Here is a 20,131-nt window from a genome sequence, read left to right on the forward strand (position 1 = left end):
AGACAGGTGAAACTTGCTTTCGACACGGTATGCTTTTTTCCTGGGTTGTTGCGCTTTCGTAAAGTTTTCCACATGTTCTCAAAGGCAAGTCTCACCGTATCACAGGGGCTTAAGAAGCTTCTTCGGCGAATGACGACAAACTAGTAGAAAACATGTCCTCAGCACGCTTCCGCCAGGGTCTGCAACGGTCGCAAAAACGCAATTTCGCTGCATGCAAGATGGCCGTCCGGTGGCCACACTCTCGCAGCACCGACCAAGCGGGGAATCGCGATCCAGCAAATTGTCATAGAGATCAGTAGACGACGAGAAGTACGTCGATCGCAATCGGTGTGCTGAAATGTCTTAATATAAAGCGTACTGAGATGAAATGGCTGTAGAGGAAAGTTTTCCGGAAAAAATGTTCGGGAATAATATGATCCGGGATGAAGCCAGTATGCACGGGAACGTTGAAACGTCTCTACACACCACATAGGCCTGCTCGCATGAAACATCGTTTATAAAGCATCCCTGGGGTAAAAGTACTTGGGATCCTGGACCAATATGTCTATGGCATAAGGTCACCGCGATGAGCAGTCCTGGGGTTAAGTCACCTGAAAGGAACTGTGGTAGAGTCATGTATACCGGCGGGCCACTATTGATAACATCCATCAAATTTAAAAACCAATAGCTCTATTTAAATACACTGCTCACATGAAGCTCATTGTATGATTGACCAGGTTTCCGCAAGCATAATACCATACGCTTCATATATGAATGTAAAATACTATTATTAACGGACTGCATAAGCACGTAGTTGAACATTGCAATCCAGTGCGCCGAGAAAGTGAAGGAGAGGAGTGTACGTTACAACGCCGACCCATGTTTGGAATGACTAGCGGGCAGGCCTAAAGTTAAGTTGCTTTGTCCCCGCTGCACTCTTCAAACGCGTTCCAATGCGAGAGCCAAAAGCCGGACGCCGGCGTTCTACGTTCTAAGGCGTTCGACCAGTGCCGTGGAGACAAATCCTGCCTCTTTCTCCTGGGTACTCATCGAACGCGTTCGAATGCGAAAGCCAAACACAGGACGCCAGCGTTCCGCGTCCTAACGCGTTCTACGAGTGCAGGTGGAGACGGTAGCTTTGGGTTTACCCTCTAATCGTTCCAACCAGAGCTCGGCGTTCTGATGTCTCCGTGTGCTCTCGTCTCCTCCTCTCCCTCATTTTCTCGGCGCATAATTTTAATGTATGTAATTGCTGACAACTTTATGTTTTAACTTAGTGTTTTTTTTTTTATTAATCAAAGTCAGAAGAACCGCTATTTTTCGAAGAAAGACTGCTGATCAATAAATATATTTCACAATTTTCTGTTAAGATATCATATATCAATCAGCTTGGACAGGTTTAGTTGCAATCAGAATAGAACTTTTTTGCAGAAGAATCGGCCTCGATATGTGCTAGAAACATCTTAAATCCATAATAAATTTTTCAAAAACAAACTGTATTACAAAACGTAAGATATTAAAGTATATAAAAATTATATATCAAAAATGAAGAGCAGGAGTATTGATTAACCATATAAACAATATGTAAAATAAATAGCGCACGAACCTGAATAAAACAGGTTAAAACCTTGCTTTCCGATTGGACCTATGTTGCCTTACTGTACGCTTGTTTTTTTATAGTTTTTTTTTCAGGTGACCCACCTTTTGTTTTTTATGAAAATAGTTTCTGCCCTCGCTTCGCTCAGCCGAGCCGAGTTCTTTTGGCGTATACTCTTTCAATACATTTAATTCTAGTTCTTAATAGACAATGTATACTAAGAGTCTCCGCCTTCCCAAACAACCTTAGCAAAATTCTCTTTGAACGCATGTAACTTTTACGCTGCTAATTTATTTTACTAACAAGTGTTGACGAAATAATCCCAGTACAAGTTGAGTTCCAAAAACGTAGACAGGAAACATCCGGTTAAATTTTCGTGTATATTTGCTACTGCTTAATGAAACGTTTCTCTTTTTTTATTCCTTTCACTTTGTAATGTGTACGCCTGTTTCCCCAGAGTTGACCATTAAAAACAAAATTATATTGTTTTGTTTCGAAATTATGTATAAAAAGGTTGATTAATAAAAAAAATTGTTTCATCTAAATAGAAATATGGAGCTCCGGTACATTAGAAAGTACATTAGAAAGTACATTAGAAAGAATCTTACCGAAAATGTCTTTATAATTCAACTTAGGTCAGTTTACCTGCCAAAACATTTATGATTACATGTAGTTGGGGATGTTTCAGAAAGTTATTGCTCAAGATTTGAATAAGGCTCCCATACAAACGGCTAACTTTTATGGGGGGAGCACCACAGAGAACAACTCATGAAGTGCCTCCCTTCTTTTTGGGGTAGCTCAGGCATGTCCTTCGATAGTTGCTTTATTTCTTGTAATTTTAATGGTGGAAATTACACAAAAACTGGTTTTGCAAAAAGAAATAAAAATTGCTTAAAATATTTATGACAAAGTGTTTGGTCAGTTTTGCTATTTTTTTATTTAATTCTTGTCCATAAAATCCTAGAATGTATACGTGCCACGCATGATCTCCTCCTTGAGATAAGTGTTCGGAGGGCAGTGCCGCCAGAAATATCTAATTAGAACGCTAAAGGAAAAACGCTAATTTTAAGGCAATAAAATATTTTATTTTTTATCTTTTGCCCAATCGGAAGTTTTCAAATGAAATCTTAATTTGCCAAGACTATAAAACTCCAAACAAAATATAAAAAAGGGCAGGTAGCTCGTGAGCGAGGCGCCTGGGGAATTGCGTCCCAAATCGCCGGGCCATCACATAAAGAGGAATTTTTTCTTTTCTCAACTATTAAAAATATTAAGAAATATAACCTAACCAACCACTTCATCAACGTACCTTATAGAAAAATAACATTACTTTGGACGTTATTACACTTAAAAATGCTCCATTTAGGGTAAATAAAGTATTTACAATATTGCTTATTCTTTGGGTATCTTAAAAGTGTCACCGCAAATCTACGAAATTAATTTTTTTGCGGTGGTTCTCGTGGCATATGTTCAATTCCCAATAATAAGCACTAGTCGTCCGGGTGATATTCGCGACTCCAATTCACTATAGGCGGCGCCACTTGTTTTCCAAAATGGCGGTTATACTAGGGGTCGGAGTTGGGTGCCGTTATTCCAGTTGTTGAGCCTGTCTAGTGTGCTGGCTTCACTAAGGAACACAAAGTATATCTGCTTATACCAAGAAGCTAGTGTGTTATGAGCGCAGGTCACATCTCTTTCCTAAAATAGAAAAACGGTGTCTAGCACAATATTTACGCAAGGAGGCACATTTTAATTCTGAAACGAAACCAAAACTACCCTCCGTTTTAAATTAAATTTCTTGGTGTAGGTGTTAATTCCGAATTTTTCATAACTCGAAAGCTAGAAAACTTGTTCGCAGAAATTTTATTTTGTGAGATGCGTGTTCGTTCCAGGTACTTCAAAATATTTTGGAGAGCTCATTGTGCCTTTAAAGTCAGGGTCGTCATACACCTTAGGATTAACATAGAACATTGCGTTTGTTGAAAAAATCTGCACTATTTTTGTGTTCTTGCTGCCTTTTCTAACTCAGATAAATGTCACCTGCAATAATGATCATGATTATGCGGCCTTTTAATGTGTTTTTGGGTATTTATATGACTAATTGCTTTAACATTATTTCCAGCACAAGAATAACAATATCAATTAAAATTTAAAACATATCAAAACCGGTGATGAGCTTAGAATATGTATACAAAACGTACAAATTTTGAAACGACGTTCTCACTACAAAAATTCAAACGGCAAAGTGTGTGTGTGTGTTTTTTAAAGCAACGGTGTGACCAAGAGGACTTTACATTACGTTCAGTGTTTGAATGTTTGTCTATCTTGATAACGATGTCAGAGTTTTTCACATGCTAAAACGAAAACAAAATGAGACCTTTCTGGAAATACCATTATTGTTAAATGGCCTGTACTTTTTTGATTCTCGAGTTAATTGGGGGCATCCATTGTCACAATATGTAATAATAATAATAATAATATTAATACAACTCAGTTTAAATATATTATGTATATTTGAACTGAGCACCAGAGCGCTTCCCGTTTTTGCCGCGGGAGGGCGAGCAACGAGCTAGAGACGCGAATACGATCTGGTGGCAAACTTTAACTGATTAAAATTGTAGCCAAAAGTATCTTCCGCGTGCATGCATCTTACGTTCATTCAGGAAGGGTGTCTGATTATATATCTCACGTAGCACGATGAAAGTATTACAATTCTTTGAGGTTCCAATATTGTTGCCGATCTCGAGATAAGTATGCATGGGAGCTGCTTGTAATGTCTGGTAATATTCATAATTTTTTTTTAAATGCATTGTGATTTATCAATTATAAAGCACTTGTTCGGCAAAAGCAGAAAATATTCGGGTGCAATACTGAATGATTAAAACTTGAAAAGAGCAGATGCTGCTTGGTCATAACATCGGCTAGATATATTTAAGTTTTTCAAATGAAGGGGCTGTGTGAAATTTGTCAACCTAGACCCATGATAATGTCGTGTAAAGTCATAGTAGGAAAGTTGCCAAAACGTAACCACGTAAATTTTTCAGGGGACACCGGCCAATTTGCCCCGCTGCTTTGTCATTCTGCTGATTGTAAATGTAACCTAAGTATTTTGTGTAAGTAACTCGAACTGTAATCTATATTTTCTTAAATTGATTAATTTTCTCCCAGACTCCTCAGCTGGTATCTCAAGAAGGCGTATGTAACAGGGTGAACTACATAATATTCCATAAAATGACTTTATAAAGATAATAAAGACGTGCAGACGTTATAAAACTTTAATATCGAGCAGGATATGCTGAAGGTGAAAGCCTAATTACATCCCGCTACTATCATGCCCAAACTTAAAATGACAATACATACAGAAGAGGAGAGAGATAACCCCTCTACAATGTCTACCCCTTGTCGAAGCAGCTTGACCTAATGTATTTCCGGGTCTTAATGTGGATTCGAGCGAAAGAAATAACATTTCAATTAAATGCCACGCAGAATTGCATGATTATTATTTATTTCATCAGGGGAAAAGCTTCTTTCAAATGAATAAATCGCCTTTACACAGTATTTTCGTACATATTTGACTTAATTGTGCTCTTCTTGACCAGATGGTTCGAGGGTCGCAACTGCTACATGCAGGAGTTATGTTGAACGCCGGAATTTACTTTTGTTGGGCAAACCAGACAAGAACTCTAATCTCGCCACCGTCAAGAAAACAAAGAGCCTTAGTTTTTGTAGTTTATGGACAATATAAAAATTATTTTCGCTTTCCATCCTTGGAGTGGAGGCGTTCCAAGAGTGCGAACAAGTTTCCAACACCTTCTTGAGGAGGAGGCCATTGTGCTATATTTTTTACGCCACCCCCCGAACGGCCAGCGCAGGCCAAAGCTTGGACACTACTGCTGCCTTAGCGCTCGGCTGAACCTCCTGTCCTTATTGTTTCAACGCGAGACTCTACCGAACTCAGACGCAGCACAAGTGTCGAGTCTCTCTCGAGCTGGACTCCGGTAGATTACGTAAGAAATTGAGCAGTACGGCTTTTAAAACATCATACGCTTTTTAAGGGAAACCTTAAATCTTAAACTTTTGTAAACGTTTGTCCGTTCGTTCCTCCGTACATATATTTCCCGCTACATTTACCGAAAACATCTACGTCACGTGACCTGTCGTCGAGGAACCTATACACAAAATCAGTTTCCCCAGTATACTGGATTAGTGTAGTGATGTAGGCGAGTTGGTTCATGGTAAACGGACGAAATTGCCTATCTTGACACGTGCTGAAGCGATAGTGTGGTTTACTTTGTTGGTGTTTTTTCAATAAATGTTTAGTTGTGAGTTCAGCGCTTGTTTCATTCGAACCTTCCTTTCGTCCTTGTGTATTTTTTGCGCGCTGTTTATTTCCGTTCCCCAGTATATTTGACGGAGAAGTTAATTTCACATGATCTGACGTCCCGTGACATTGAATTGAATTGGTGTATAGGTCACGCGAAGTCAAATCACGCGACATATACACCAATTCAGTTTCATCCTCTATATTTAGCGGGAAAGCTTACGTCGTCAGACCTGACGTCACGGGACCCAGCACCAATTCAGTGTCTCCACGAAATTTGGCGAGGAAATTAATGTCACGTGACCTCACCTCAAATAAGATTAAATTGAACTGATGTATAGGTCACGTAGCGTGAAATCACGTGAATAACGCGCTAATTAAATCTTCCTGTTTTAATCTAGTGAGAAAGTTTACATCAGCTGAACTGACGTTACTTGACCTATGCACAAATTTATTTTTCCGAACAAATTTAGCGGGAAAATTGATATAAATATAAGTTATATACTCTGAAAAAATGTGTTTAATATTTTGTAAATTAAAGCGATTGCTCCTTAAATATTGAATGTCATGTGTTATAGGACTTTAAAGATAAAGATCGCTGCTAATTTTTTTTTCACCTTGGAGGTGCTTATTAGTAAGGCTCAAAGGTGTAGCGATGTGACGTTCGATGATGTTTCGGGGGACAAGCAGAGCATAAGAGTTCACCTTTAATAAAATAAGTAAACACAACGACTTTACAAACTCCAGCACTTTCTAAAATATACCCTCTGGTGCCGCATTTATTGCTTGCCAATTCATGCAAATTAAGGAGCATGTTCTACGTACTACAATTTAAAGAAAGCTACAAAGGGATTTTATAATCTAGGGCGACTTACTACTTCCGCCCGGCCTCGAAATCCCCAGGAATTTGGGACATCGATCACTTGCACCAACTCTTGGCAATCGTTTGCAAACAGTTAAATAACAATGAAAGGTACCCGATAAAAATCAAATAACGAAACGCTCTCCTAAATGTTAGGAAAAGTTAGATTGATGAGTCCAAGAAACTTTTATTACCCTGTGACTGTTTTTGCAGGTTCCTGGAGAAAAAAAAATTCAATTTCATTCATTGACTCCAATAGAAATCTCTGCTTTTAGATTTATCAAATTTCTAAAACAATTATTAACTATTTCACAAAGTTCAAGGGTGGTCATATAATAGGAACTCCACGCTATCAAATTTCGTATGCATCCAAACTATAACTTGAATGTTCTATGTTCCCTGAGAGATAATTAATTAAATATTTATCTAGCCCTGCAAATGATTCTTCACTATAGCATAACAATTTCTACAGGAAAGGTCATTTTACAATTTCGAAATTCCATCTACGTAAACAATATTTTCGCGATTGTAATTATATTATTTTAATTAATAATACTGCAATCCTTAGCTACTATTTTAGCCGGTTGGTACAGTGCTGCAAGTAAAACAGGATGGCAAAACAAAAACAGTGCAAACAAGTTTCAGAGAAAAAGATATCTATACATTTATGGAACTTAGAGACCGATCGCACCAAGTGTTTGGCGCATGCTTGACGCCGCCATAACTTTCGTTCACATGAGACATAGAGCAATTCTCTAGGCGCTTCCTGTCGTATCATGCACTGCACGCACAATGTTTTAACGATGTTGTTTTATGTGCAAAACAAAAACTAAGGTTTCCTCGATGCATTTCGGCAGCAGCGGCGTAACGAAACTGGCTGGTGACATCGGCCTATTTAGATGGGAGGTGAATAATGACAACGATGGCTGCGTGACAATAGGGACTTCTAGCAAACCGTTGCCGTGTTCCGTGTACCGCACTACCGCAGCCTTTAAATCATGCTTTTAAGCGCGAGACCCGCGGTCACAGTATAACCCGGGCACGAGCTTAGAAACATGTTTCAGAGGCTCCGATAGTGCGGTACGCGGTACATAGTAACGGTTTGCTAAATGTCCCCACTGTTAGTAAGGCTATTCCGCTCGTTTAGTGTTCGAGAAAAAAGGAATACATAAAGTAGTTATTAACATAAACTCCAATTGTTGTACAACATAATTCCCCGGAAACTTTTGAAGATTCGCCTTGGTTGCTGAGATAAATGTTTCTGAATGCGAATACACTGCAAGAATCACGTGCCAAAAAAAAAGAAAATGAACCTACAATATTTTTTTAGGGGGGATGGGGGAAGGAAATGCCTTTTTACCAGACACCTGCAGCGTTCAACCTATATGGCTTAAATTAATTTCAACATCTACTGAAACAGTTTTACTACATGTTTCCTCCGCAACTTTGCGAGGTTGCCCTGGCTTTTTTGAGATAAGAGGCGATGACTGTGACTACTTCGAAAGAATTGCGTTCCGAAAGAGCAAACCCTCGAGTATTTTGGAGAAGTTCCCCTCCACAAGGATCCTGCAGCGTGCAGCCAATATGGCTGAAAATTATTTAAACATCTACTCAGAGTGTTCTACTACATGATTTTTCTGAAACTTTGCGAGGTTCGCCCTGGTTCATAAGATACGAGGCGCTGAATGTGGCTACTTCGAAAGAATCCCGTTACAAAAGAGAAAACCTACAAGATATTTGAAGGGTGCGCTTCTGCCGGAAACCTGGAGCATGCAACCTAAATAGCTTAAAAGTATTCGAACATCTACTCAAAGAGTTTTACTACATGATTCCCAGGGAACTTTGCGAGATTTGCCCTGGCTGTTTAAATAAGAGGTGCTGAATGTGCACGGCTACTTCGAAGCAATCACGATCCCATAGAGTAGACCTACGAGCTCTTCGAAGAAGTGCGTCTACGCACTTCCTCGAAGGTTTCTGCAGGAATCAACGTATGCGGCCCACAACAATTGAACCCGAAGGAAAAATCCATTAATGTAACGCTGTTTGGCAGTCAATGTTTTCTAGTGGACCGCTGACTGTGCCTGACTGTACGTCAAGCATGTCTGATTGGACAACAAGTTACTCTGGCCGACAGTCAAACTCCAGTCAGACACCGCTTGTCGGCTTTCTGATGGTTTCCTGGTGGCAGTCGGCCGCCGCGAAATGCCATCAGGATGTCCTGGTGGTGATTCTGACTGTACATCGATTGTCTCTGACTGTACGTCAGAAAGCTTTGACGTGCAGACAGAAGTACGGTCAAAGGACGTAAAGTTCGTTCGGATACCACTATTTCGTCAAATCTATGAATACGAAAAGTAATCTATGCACGAGAAAACGATTTCGGGACGTGAGCCCATAAAACCGCTGACGTTAGAGATGTGACACGCAACCGACCGACAACCTTGATCAGAAGCCCGCCGCAGCCGCCGAAGCGTCGAACACGACACTTCGCACTTCGCTTCGCCCATGGAGGATTCGCCGAGCTTTCATGAACGATTGCTCTCGACTCGTTTTGTTTGCCCGCTTGCTCCAACCTGTCGATCCTGCCCGGGCTCTACAATGTCTTATGTTTTAGTAGAATTTCTACTCGACAAGACCCAGCCTGTTGTGAGTTCCGACGATGTAAGGGACTTTAGCGGTGTAGTTAAAGACGACAAGGTGTACCAGGGGGGCTATGTTGCGCTTTTTCCACTCCCAGGAGACTAGGGAGAAGGAAGTGACGTCAACAACGCAGCAAATGCAGATTGGATGTTGATTTTGTTTTCTTCTGTCAACATTGTGGTCGGTTTGCCTTGCTGCATACCCGACCCGGAGGAATAACACGGAGCCAACGGTTTCAACAACAAGAAACTACATTTAATTGGACATGGACAAGACGATTAACATTGCTACCGGCGCTGCCGGAGTCCAGGCAGCGACTTTCCATGCGCCGCCTCTGATCTGTCTTATCAAGGCGGCGCATCCGATGTGCGCGTGGCTGGCGTGACGTCGCCGCCACGCGGGAAAAGTTCGGCTTGAGCCTCGCAGTCGGGCAACTTGGCTTGGGAGCCGCCAGGGTGCCCACACTTCCCCCCCCTCAAGCTTCGTCCGGCATGTCGATGACGGAGACGTTGTGGGCGTCAGGGGGTGGATGGCGCTGTTGGGCGGACTGACGTTTAAGTCCGGCCGGCGCCTGCTGGACGAGCGCGGCGGCTGCTGGCGAGCGCGGCGGCTCGGTCAGCTCCAGCTTGTCGCTTGTTCGGGATCAGGGCTCCACCAGGTGGCTGCTTTGCCCGTGGTCCTGTAGAGGGTGGCCGCGGTCCACGATGAGACCGGCCGCCGTGTCGTTCAGATGGCGGGTATGGCGACGGTTTTGTCCATGAGTCAGCTTCGTAGAAAACATGGAAGCAGACGACACGGGACTCAGTTGAGGGCTGAGCCTGACGTTATTTTCGGACCCCTTCCAGAAAGTTTGAAATAACGGATCTGAGGTGGGCACACAATCTTCTCCCCCCTCTCTTGAAAAAGGGGCAGATCCGTGGAAGTAGAAAACTACCCCCAAAATTCGAAAGAGGCCAAGGAGACAAAAAAAAAAAAGTTCCTCTCTCTTTGGTGTCACCGACGTCGCAGGTTATACCGCCGCCTTGGTGGAGACAAGGGGGTTTCCGGAACGGGACTGCCGTCAGTGTCGTTCCGGTCCTGCGAGGAATCTTCGTCTTCTGCTTGGAAAAATCGTTTAAGGTCGGTGACATGAACAGGTCCGGTTTCCTCACTAGACTCACAGTTAACTAGTTTGTAAGTGAGTGGCGAGCACTTTTCACGCACGCGAAACGGACCTTCCCACCTGTTGGCGAGGGAGGCTGCGAAGCCTCGAGCGTGCTCTACCGGCTAGCTCAGTCGGTAGAGCACGAGACTCTTAATCTCGGGGTCGTGGGTTCGGGCCCCACGTTGGGCGCCATTTGTGGTCGGTTTGCCTTGCTGCATACCCGACCCGGAGGAATAACACGGAGCCAACGGTTTCAACAACAAGAAACTACATTTAATTGGACATGGACAAGACGATTAACATTGCTACCGGCGCTGCCGGAGTCCAGGCAGCGACTTTCCATGCGCCGCCTCTGATCTGTCTTATCAAGGCGGCGCATCCGATGTGCGCGTGGCTGGCGTGACGTCGCCGCCACGCGGGAAAAGTTCGGCTTGAGCCTCGCAGTCGGGCAACTTGGCTTGGGAGCCGCCAGGGTGCCCACAACATCCAATCTGCGTTTGCTCTAGTCGTTGACGTCACTTCCTTCTTCCAAGTCTCCTGGGGGTGCAAAAAGCGCAACATAGCACCCCAGGTCTACTGGGCCGATGACGCGCGAACAAAAGGATCATTCTACGACGCGAAAGTACTCTACATGGCAGGTGAGTAGAACTGAAGTACGGCGAGTGATGTACGAGTGCTTTCATAACATGCTGCCGGCTTAACTGCATTTGCAGTCGAAGCATCTCGTATAAAACGAATAGTCAAATCGAGCTACTGTAGCGGTGCGTAGCATAGCGGTTAAGGTGTCCGATTTGTACGCAAGCGGTCGCGAATTCGATCCGCGGTGGTCGTGCTATTTTTTTTTTCTTTTTCTCGAACATTTTGTTTTATCGAGGCATTTGGCGATATTTATGAGTGCGTATAGCTTCACTCTTATATAAATGCTGCCCTTGATGATGAAATTCCCTTGGCAGTGGCAATCAGACGTCATCTGATGGACCATCAGATGACGTCTGATGGTCCATCACGTTCCACCAAGGCTGCTGACTGGCAGTCAGTGTCCCAAATTACGTAGCTTGATGGAATTTTCAATAGGGAATAATGAACCCAAATAGCTGTACAACATGTTTTCCCGCGAACTTCGCATGACTCGCCGCGGTTGTTGAGACAAGAGTCGCTAAAGTTAGCCACTTGGACAGAATCCCACTCCGAAGGAGCAAACCGGTGATATTTCTGAGGACTACGTTTGCTCATTGGCTGCAAGCATAGGCGCGGTCTATTGGGGGGAGGAGGGGCGGAGAGGCCAGGCTCGAGCCCCCCACCCAATCTTTCGGGGGGGGGGGAAGGGGGGAAGGGGGGGCGGAGCCCCCCCCCCCCTTTCCGAGCTTTTCGGAAAAGCAAGTACCATCGTCTCATGAACCTCTCGGTGCACCTCATTAATCTCATCTGTGCGGCCTGGTGCCCGCACATATCGATAGCTGGCGGCCAGTGGACAAATACAAATTTATCTGTGCGCCCTGGTGCCTGCACATGTCGATAGCTGACGCCCAGGGTTAAATAGGAATGTATCCACTCACCAGCTCTGGTCACAAAGTGACCACAGCTGGTGAGTGGATACATTTTTTCGAACTATTCCCGCAGTCCTGATCGAAGACCCTACGTAGTATTAGTAAATACGACAAAGGCTAGTGTTGTAAATTCCTTAGAAAGTCTTTAGCAGAAGTTGCGAATGACGACAGTGGCACCTCAAGTCGACCTGCAACCCACGGAAGTAGACGACATAATACGTTTTGTAAGCACCACTTTGTATTTCTAAACGTTGAAACGATTTATTACGGTCAGTGCGCTTGAACCACGGAATTCACTGATCACAACTGCAATGACAGCTACATGATAGTGTAAAAAAATAGACGTTTGTTTAGGTATCTTGAAGTCAGAATGCTTATCCTACGTTATCCAGTGGTTTACACACGTTTGAGACGTCTCTTTCAACCGGAAAAAAAAAAGTTTAAGCGTTTTGAATAACTGTTCAGAAGGTTTCTCTTGACGTTCTCTGCACAACGCGATAATCTTGTCATGATATCTTGGCTGAATGCAAATATCGCCGGTTGTCAGAGGCAGTGCAGTGGCTGATGCCAGTGGCTTAATGAACGTCGAAGTAACAGTAAAAATGAGCGTGCAAACAATTCGCAAACATTACAGAAGATGTACTTTGGGGGAATCAATTCTAGGCAAAAATAAAAAGAAATTGCAATAAGCTAACTGCACATAATAGAAAATTCGCACGAAGGACTCCGTCGGCGCAGGTAATCGCTGGGGTGGTCTTGCAAACCAAAATCAACAGAAAAAAGAGCTCGGACACGTTACATTTGAAGGTGGTGGTCGGGTGTAACGCAAAAAGAAAGCAGAAGCAAGACGAAGCCGATGATAATAAAAAAAAAAGAGCTCCGCTTACTTGATTTGTTCATTGCACTGTATTTATGTGTTTCTTTTCTTTGGTCGAGGCTCTGCTTCCGGTCGTGATTGAACATGACGAAACCGGTCCACGATTTGTTTGTGTGTTTCTAACATGGCCTATTTGATGGGCTCTAAGAGGCTCTTTCTTGGTGAAACGCGTGGTCTCTGGACCTTTCTGGCTGCGTGAATACCGTAGAAATGCGTAAAAAGAAGCGTTCCGGCTTCCTTTCCCTTCGAAGACTACTAACCGGCTTCCTCAACGAGTTCGCGCCGCAGGCCATCGGGAAACCACTCTACACTGTCTCCAAGCATCTGGGCCACAAACGGCTGGTATGACACCGTTGTTTCTTAAGTTGACAACCATGTTCTTTTTCTGTGAAATTAGTGCTCGGATTCATTATACGCAAGTTTAATCGTAATAACCTTAGATGCCTGTTCCTTAACGGGTTCATATTATATGAGCGAATGACATTTTAGCGAATGACACTTTAGCGAATAGGATTCATTTGAGTGAATAAACGTTTTCGCGAATGACGGTTTAGCAAGAAGGCTGTTTGTTGGCGGCGGCACGCTGTAGTGCATTTCGTCAGGCGTGTATCACTGGTACGCGTGTTAACCCGTGCGGACCACCCGTTCACGCCGCTTCGCGGTGACAGGCAAGGCGGCTCAATGCAAAAGAAGCTAAACCGACTTGCGAACAGTCGATGTAACTACTGTTTGTGGGAGGCGGCACGCTGTAGGGACGTTTCGTCGCGCGTGTATCACTGAGGTGCGTGTTCACCCACTTAAACCAGCCGCTCACACCAAAAATACCTGTATTCGCGACTTTTTTCTGTTTTTTTTAAATTTGTTTTTAGTTCCGTGTTTTTTTACCTCTTATTTTCATTCGACGAGTACGGTCCTGTCATCTACATATTTGAAATATGTTCACAAAATATTTGCCCTTATAGGAGATGGTCGTCCAATATCGCCAAAAACGTGATCTGCAGACCACATTTTGGCAACCTTGGACGACCATCTCCTGTAAGGGCAAATATTTTGTGAACATATTTCTCTCGAGTGGCCTTCTTTTTATCCCAGGGGCTGTTCCTTTGAAATATGTATATATTTGTATATTAATTTGTGGGGCAGCAGAATAAGGCAAACTCGTCGAACCGCCCCCCCCCCCCCCCCCCCCCCCCCCGGGGGAATTGAGAACTTTCCGTTTATGGCTGAAAGCATAGTTGGATCCAGAGAAAAAGGGGGGTCTTGAATGTAAACTAGGTAGGCATATAAAAACATGCTAACCAAAAGTCTAAATGTAACGTTATAAAGTTTTTTTTTTCTTGTCTGGAAATATTTGTTTTGTGGCGCCTTCATGTGCGGTTATGAACGTTATGTTCCGACCGCTTTTTTTTTTTCTTTTTTCTAGCGCCGTGTGAAAGAGCGGTCTTTACACGCGCTTTTGGCGTCACCTTAATTTTGTTTTCGGCAATCTTTTTGTAGTTTTCCTGTAAGCGCGTGCTGTCGGACTCGGGTAATGCAAAGATTGGCATCACCTTAAACAGAACGACATTGAGGCATCCTAGTCTGCCCAATCGTGGTGGGCGTTGATAAATATTTGAATTTGGTTTTTGTTAAAAGATCACTGTGTGTCAACGGGAAGGAAACGTCCGGTGGTTCGTACACCACGCCAGAAAAAAGGCAGAAAGGCCATATCATATAAAGAAAGGAATGGCGGACGTGTTGTCGAACATCGGAACGCGCAAAATTGCCATTGTCACGCCAATTCAGCGTGGTCGAATTCAAAAGATGCGTCCGTCATTTTGTGGTACATCTGTGTCGCGCTGAATTCAATTAGCCGCCAAACAATATAGGCGACCCGTGAGTTCACATGAATCATGTGATGATGTCATTTGCTGGAGCCATGCCGCATTCGGCCATTTTCTTAAGAACCTGACGTCTTTATTACCTGGCCCGATAAAGAATCGGGGGAACCTATTGAAGTACTTGACTTTCTGGTGGGTTCTCACCAGGTCAAATTCGACCCCTTCTTTAAATTATTTGACCTGCTGACTGTTTGACGTCAGGTCGGATTTTGGCTTTTTTCAGACGCGTCCATTGACTCGTCGCCCATAGAATGACTGGTCCTGCATAGGTCTCGCAATTTGGTCATCCGTGTCTGTGTGTTTTGTTACTTCAAAGACTTAAGAAATAATCCAACAAACAGACAGTCACAAAAAAAAACACGCAATTGTAACCGTGATCGTATCCACCATATCCGTAGCCTGGGCCGTAACCGTAGCCATGTCCGTAGCTTCCTGCATGACTAAGGGCTCCGAGTCCAAGACTCAGCTTTCAAGAGGGCTATTGTATATGCGCATTATTTATTCGGCTGTTATAAAATGTGTCGTCAGTGTCAGCCCTTCCAGCCATTTATTGCTGAGTCAAGTATAACTTTGATACTATGAAGTATCCAGCGGTTTAATAATAATAAAGCTGTATTTTCGGTTCCCACAAACACCTCTATGCCTTTTCCGTGGTGCATTACGTCGAAATAATAAAAATTCATGTATTATCAAACTGAAAGGAAGACGTCAATGCACTTTCAAAATATTTGCTCGGATCCGAAAATGTCAATGTCAAATCCATCCAAGCTATTTTGCAATTAAAAAAAAAAAAAAACATTTGCAGACGGGTAATGGGATCAATCTTCTGCAGTACGGACGGGTAAAACAATGAGCGTACGCGAATGGAGTTTTTAGAAAAACAAGGAAAACGTAAACATACACAGTTCAGTAAAGCTGTACAATCGACCACACCATTAACACCTTTATGCAAGAACATGAAATCATGCATCATACTTCGATTACTCAAAGAATATAAGCCAATCTGCCCACATAGTCTTTCGTAGTCATAAAACACCTTGTATTGCAAGTAACGATAACAAAACACAAGTATTAATTTTCTTTGGAATCTCTCAACAATAGATAAGTTACCGCCAAATGCAGAAACCTCACTCAAACTACACTCAAACTGAAGGGCCCTCCACTTCCTCGAGGAAGGCGCGAGGGCCGGCGCTGGCCAATCGCGAGGACGGATCCGCCGTCGCGATTGGCCAGCGCCGGCCCTCGCGCTTTTCTCGAGGAAGTGGAGGGGCCCTTCAGTTTGAGTGTAGTTTGAGTGAGGTTTCTGAATTCGGCGGTTAGTCTCTCCAACGGTGTTCCATACAGCTGAGAAAAGCTCGAGGCGGCTTCGGACAAGAAACCGCAATAACATTAAAAAACAGAGTTGAACTTCAAAATTACTTGATATGCACGTTGTAACACGGAATTCTTTTAGATACGAGTTGATAATATTGGTAACATGTTCATTAAAAGAACGTTCAGTGTCCAAATATACTCCCAAATTCATAAACAGAGACACATGGTTGATAACAGTGGTGTGTAAAGCATAACACAACTGTAAAACGTCACGTTTCCTGCTGGGGAAAATAAGTTTTGTTCTAGTTTCGTTCAACACAAGACCATTAGTCAAGCAACAGACCGAAATAGAGCGTACTTCACAATGAAGACGAACAGAGTGCTCTACAGTATTTGTAATTCGCTACAGTTTTATGTAGTCGGAAAATAACAATATATTAAAGTATTTCACTCATAAGGTAAGGTCATTTGCAAAAATTAAAAACAGAAGCGTGCCAGGATTGCTTCTCTGTGGGACGCCCGACGTAGCCACGAAAGAATGAGATAGGCAGTTTGAGACACGTACCAAATGCACATGTTTAGACAAGTAGCTCTCAAGAAGCTTAGAATACTTAGGACATGCCCCGTACATATTCAACTTAACCAACATAAGCCGATGATATACGTTGTCGAAAGCTTTCGTCGTGTCAAAGAAGACCACCTCAGCCTGCTCTCGGTTATGAACAATGGGGAGAACATTATGCAGCAGAAGACACAAAATCATCTGCTCCGAAGAACCTTTCAAATATTCGTGCTGTTCAGGCACAATTTTTTTTCTTTTTTTTTTTTTTTTTTGGGGGGGGGATGCAGGCGTAGACGGTTATGCAGTATAATTTCGAAAACTTTCGAAAGTGTGCAGAGCAGTGGCACAGGTCGAGGATTGTTCACCTTACTTCTGTCACCCGACTTAAATACTGGGATAACAACAGAGCTCTTTCACATTGTCGGGAATACACCCGATTTCAAAAATAAGCTAAAACTTTGATGTAAAACAGGACAAACCACTTCCGCACAGCCTTTCACTATAAAGCTCGAAATCCCATCTATTCCCAGAGAGAATTTTAGTTTTAGGTTTTGAATAGCCTCCATGACTTTGCACTTAGTTATCGAACTGCAAGAAGACTCCGCCCTCAATGTCCGGGCTTATCAAATATAAGTCAGCGGCAGAAAAAAACAGAACTAAAATGGATCGCCAAGCATTAACCATTGCCATTTCGCAATCCAATTTGGAAGGGAGTGGTGTTTCTATTCCTTTTCATAAACTTCCGAAGGTCGTTTGGTTGCTTCATCAGCGTTTTCCTGTTTTTGCGTATCATGCTTATAGAGCTGTTTCGCTAAAGCTCGAGATTGGCTAAACATTTCATAACATTTCTTCAGTCCTGTCATCGTGAAAAGACGATGATAATGGAGCTTTCTTCTCGGGCACTGGCGGTACTGTGGAAATTGTGTGAGCTCTATCTGCTGATATAGCTGATACAATTTCGCGTGTGCTTCGCACGTGTACACTGGAGCCTCGTTTTTTGTTGTTGGTTTTTTGTGGAGGGAGTCTCTTAAACGCTCGTTTCCGGGTTGAGCAGCGTCGCCGTCGGCGTCGGCGTAACCACGCTAAATTTAGCGGGAAAAGTGACGTCATATGACCACAACACCAATTCGAATCCCGTCACCTGACTTGGTGTCACGTCACCTATGAACAAATTCAGTTTCTCCACTAGATTTAAAAGGACGATTGCCGTCGCGTGCGGAGGTGGAGGAGGGGAAGGTACGGGGGAGGAGAAGGGAAGAGGAGGAGGAGGGCGTCAGTATTTTTCACTCCTTGAACATGTCTACCAGATGCTAAATAAAGTAAGACACAATCAAACTGATATGTATGTTTGGCGGTATGTACAATATTGTAATTTATTTTTTCATGGGAGAAGCGTGAAGACTGATAGTTTCGGCGGCCATCAATATCGCAGAATCTCCCATGTCCGAAGTCGATGCTCATCTCCACGTCCCATCTTGTATATGTTCTGAAAAAGTTACCAAAAAATAAGACAAATGAGAGCACATTCTTCCCATTGTATCTCCAAAAATATTTAAAAGATCTGGTTCTATGATCCAAACATCTCGATTGTAAAGTAACAAGGTTATTTCTAAATAAACCTTTACCTTTAGTCAAGCTCAGAAGAATCGCGTATGTTTCCGCCGTTCTGTTGCGTGTAATACAACAAACCCTGCGCAACCTCTGCAGAATCGTGTCATCTTATTTTAGTTTTAAAAAATTATTTTTAAGTTTCAAGAGGTCATGGTATGAGAAAAATAAAATCCGAGTTAACTATATCGTAAGACTCATTAGATGATACTATAATGGTGTTATGTTTATTTGTTGTGAACAACACGTTTATTTCGTGGATAGACTCAATATAATCACAGGACTTCGGCTGCACCCATTCAAGAAGTTCGCCCTGTTTGAAACGTCGGTGACGTAGTCTGACTTGCCTTTCCGTGTATTACATATACCGTATTTACTCGAGTAATAGACGCACTATTTATTAACAAGGCCCTTGGTTCTACTTTCTCGCAAAGCATAGAGCCCATCATCGCGTTGCGCATAAATAACATAGCGAATACCCAGATCGAGAGCACAATTCTCCATACAAATGCAATCTTCACAGATGGTATCTTCGCGCGAAGACGTTATCTCTGTCCTGTAAACAGCTGGAATCATGCTGTCGATCGCGGTTATTGGCAATCCGCGTGCGGAAAAGCGAGCCCTCAGGTTTTCTTCATAAACAGTGCGGCTATTACTCGAGTAAATACGATATATATGTTGGAAGTGTCCCAATCGACGCGGCAGCGCGGCCTGCGCAGCTCTGAACATTCTCTTGAATGCATTCACTGACCTGGCTCTATTACCACATAAGCTGCTTTGGGCTCTAAAATTCTTAATTTCCTCCCGCGCTTTAAATTGGTATAGTCTAAGGTAACACTCGAGTGGTCGGAATGTTTTTTTTTTTTTTTTTTGAAAAACAGTACCAAGGAGCAGGCTCTGGAACAAGGGAATTAAAATAGCCGCGTAGTGTGTGCTGTGCGAGCATGGCGAGCACATATAAGCCAGTATAAAACGAGCGTTACGCGCATATATAAATACAAATACATAATAATTTTACACCATACCGACATAGGACATCCCACATCAACATTTGTCGACTGGAAGAAGAGTCCACAACGGCTTTTGTTATAAAACGTTAACGAAAGTCGCGCTGACGATCCGACGTCGGTTCCATGAGCCTCTCACCGCGGCTTCGTTGCACCACAGAGTGAGAGTGACCTAGACGCCACGTGATCGGACTTATTGCGCCTGCTGGAAACGCGCGAGGTATTTTCGAGGTTGCCAATGCTGCGCGCTTTTATCGGCTTCCATTTGGATTGAAGAACGTTCTAGTTCTGACATCAATCTCTTCAGACTGGTTTTCTCAGTGGGGGCCTCACTTCTCTGCTCCAGCGTAACATGCTAAACCCGCGAATTTCGTATTTCATTCCTAGACCATCGAGGTGACCTCGTCATTTCGCCACCCAAACGTTTGTACCTGGCTTACGAATAATCTACTGCACAAGTATTTTCAGTGGCTGTCTCGAGGGGAGAATGCCTTTCTATCCAAGCCGTTGGATATTACAAAACGGTTTACTTGAACAGACTGCAATCAATCGTTCTGAGCATGTTTAATGCTTCAACGCAGCACTCTAAGAAATTTGGTGCGTGTGCTTTTCCCCAAAAAAGTGGAGAAAGTCAATCAATGCAATATATGGAGGGAACTTGGCAAATTATGAGGCAGAAAATACATTTAGACCTAAAACGGCAGTCTCCGCTGCGTCACATATTCGCATCATGCTCAGTGGCTCAGCACAGACAATTCCGTTAATGTCTACACGCATTTAAAGCCTAATTATT

The 20,131-nt window shown here is 43.1% G+C and overlaps 1 non-coding gene across 1 annotated transcript; it reads left to right on the forward strand.

Moving 5' to 3' along the window:
- Positions 1-10,655: 10,655 nt before the first annotated feature.
- Trnak-cuu lies at positions 10,656-10,732 on the forward strand. Its single transcript has one exon. It is a non-coding gene; the product is annotated as a tRNA-Lys (tRNA).
- Positions 10,733-20,131: the final 9,399 nt, after the last annotated feature.

The sequence above is a fragment of the Ixodes scapularis genome, unplaced genomic scaffold, assembly GCF_016920785.2.
Source record: "Ixodes scapularis isolate PalLabHiFi unplaced genomic scaffold, ASM1692078v2 PGA_scaffold0__279_contigs__length_252992795, whole genome shotgun sequence".
NCBI classification, from domain to species: domain Eukaryota; kingdom Metazoa; phylum Arthropoda; class Arachnida; order Ixodida; family Ixodidae; genus Ixodes; species Ixodes scapularis.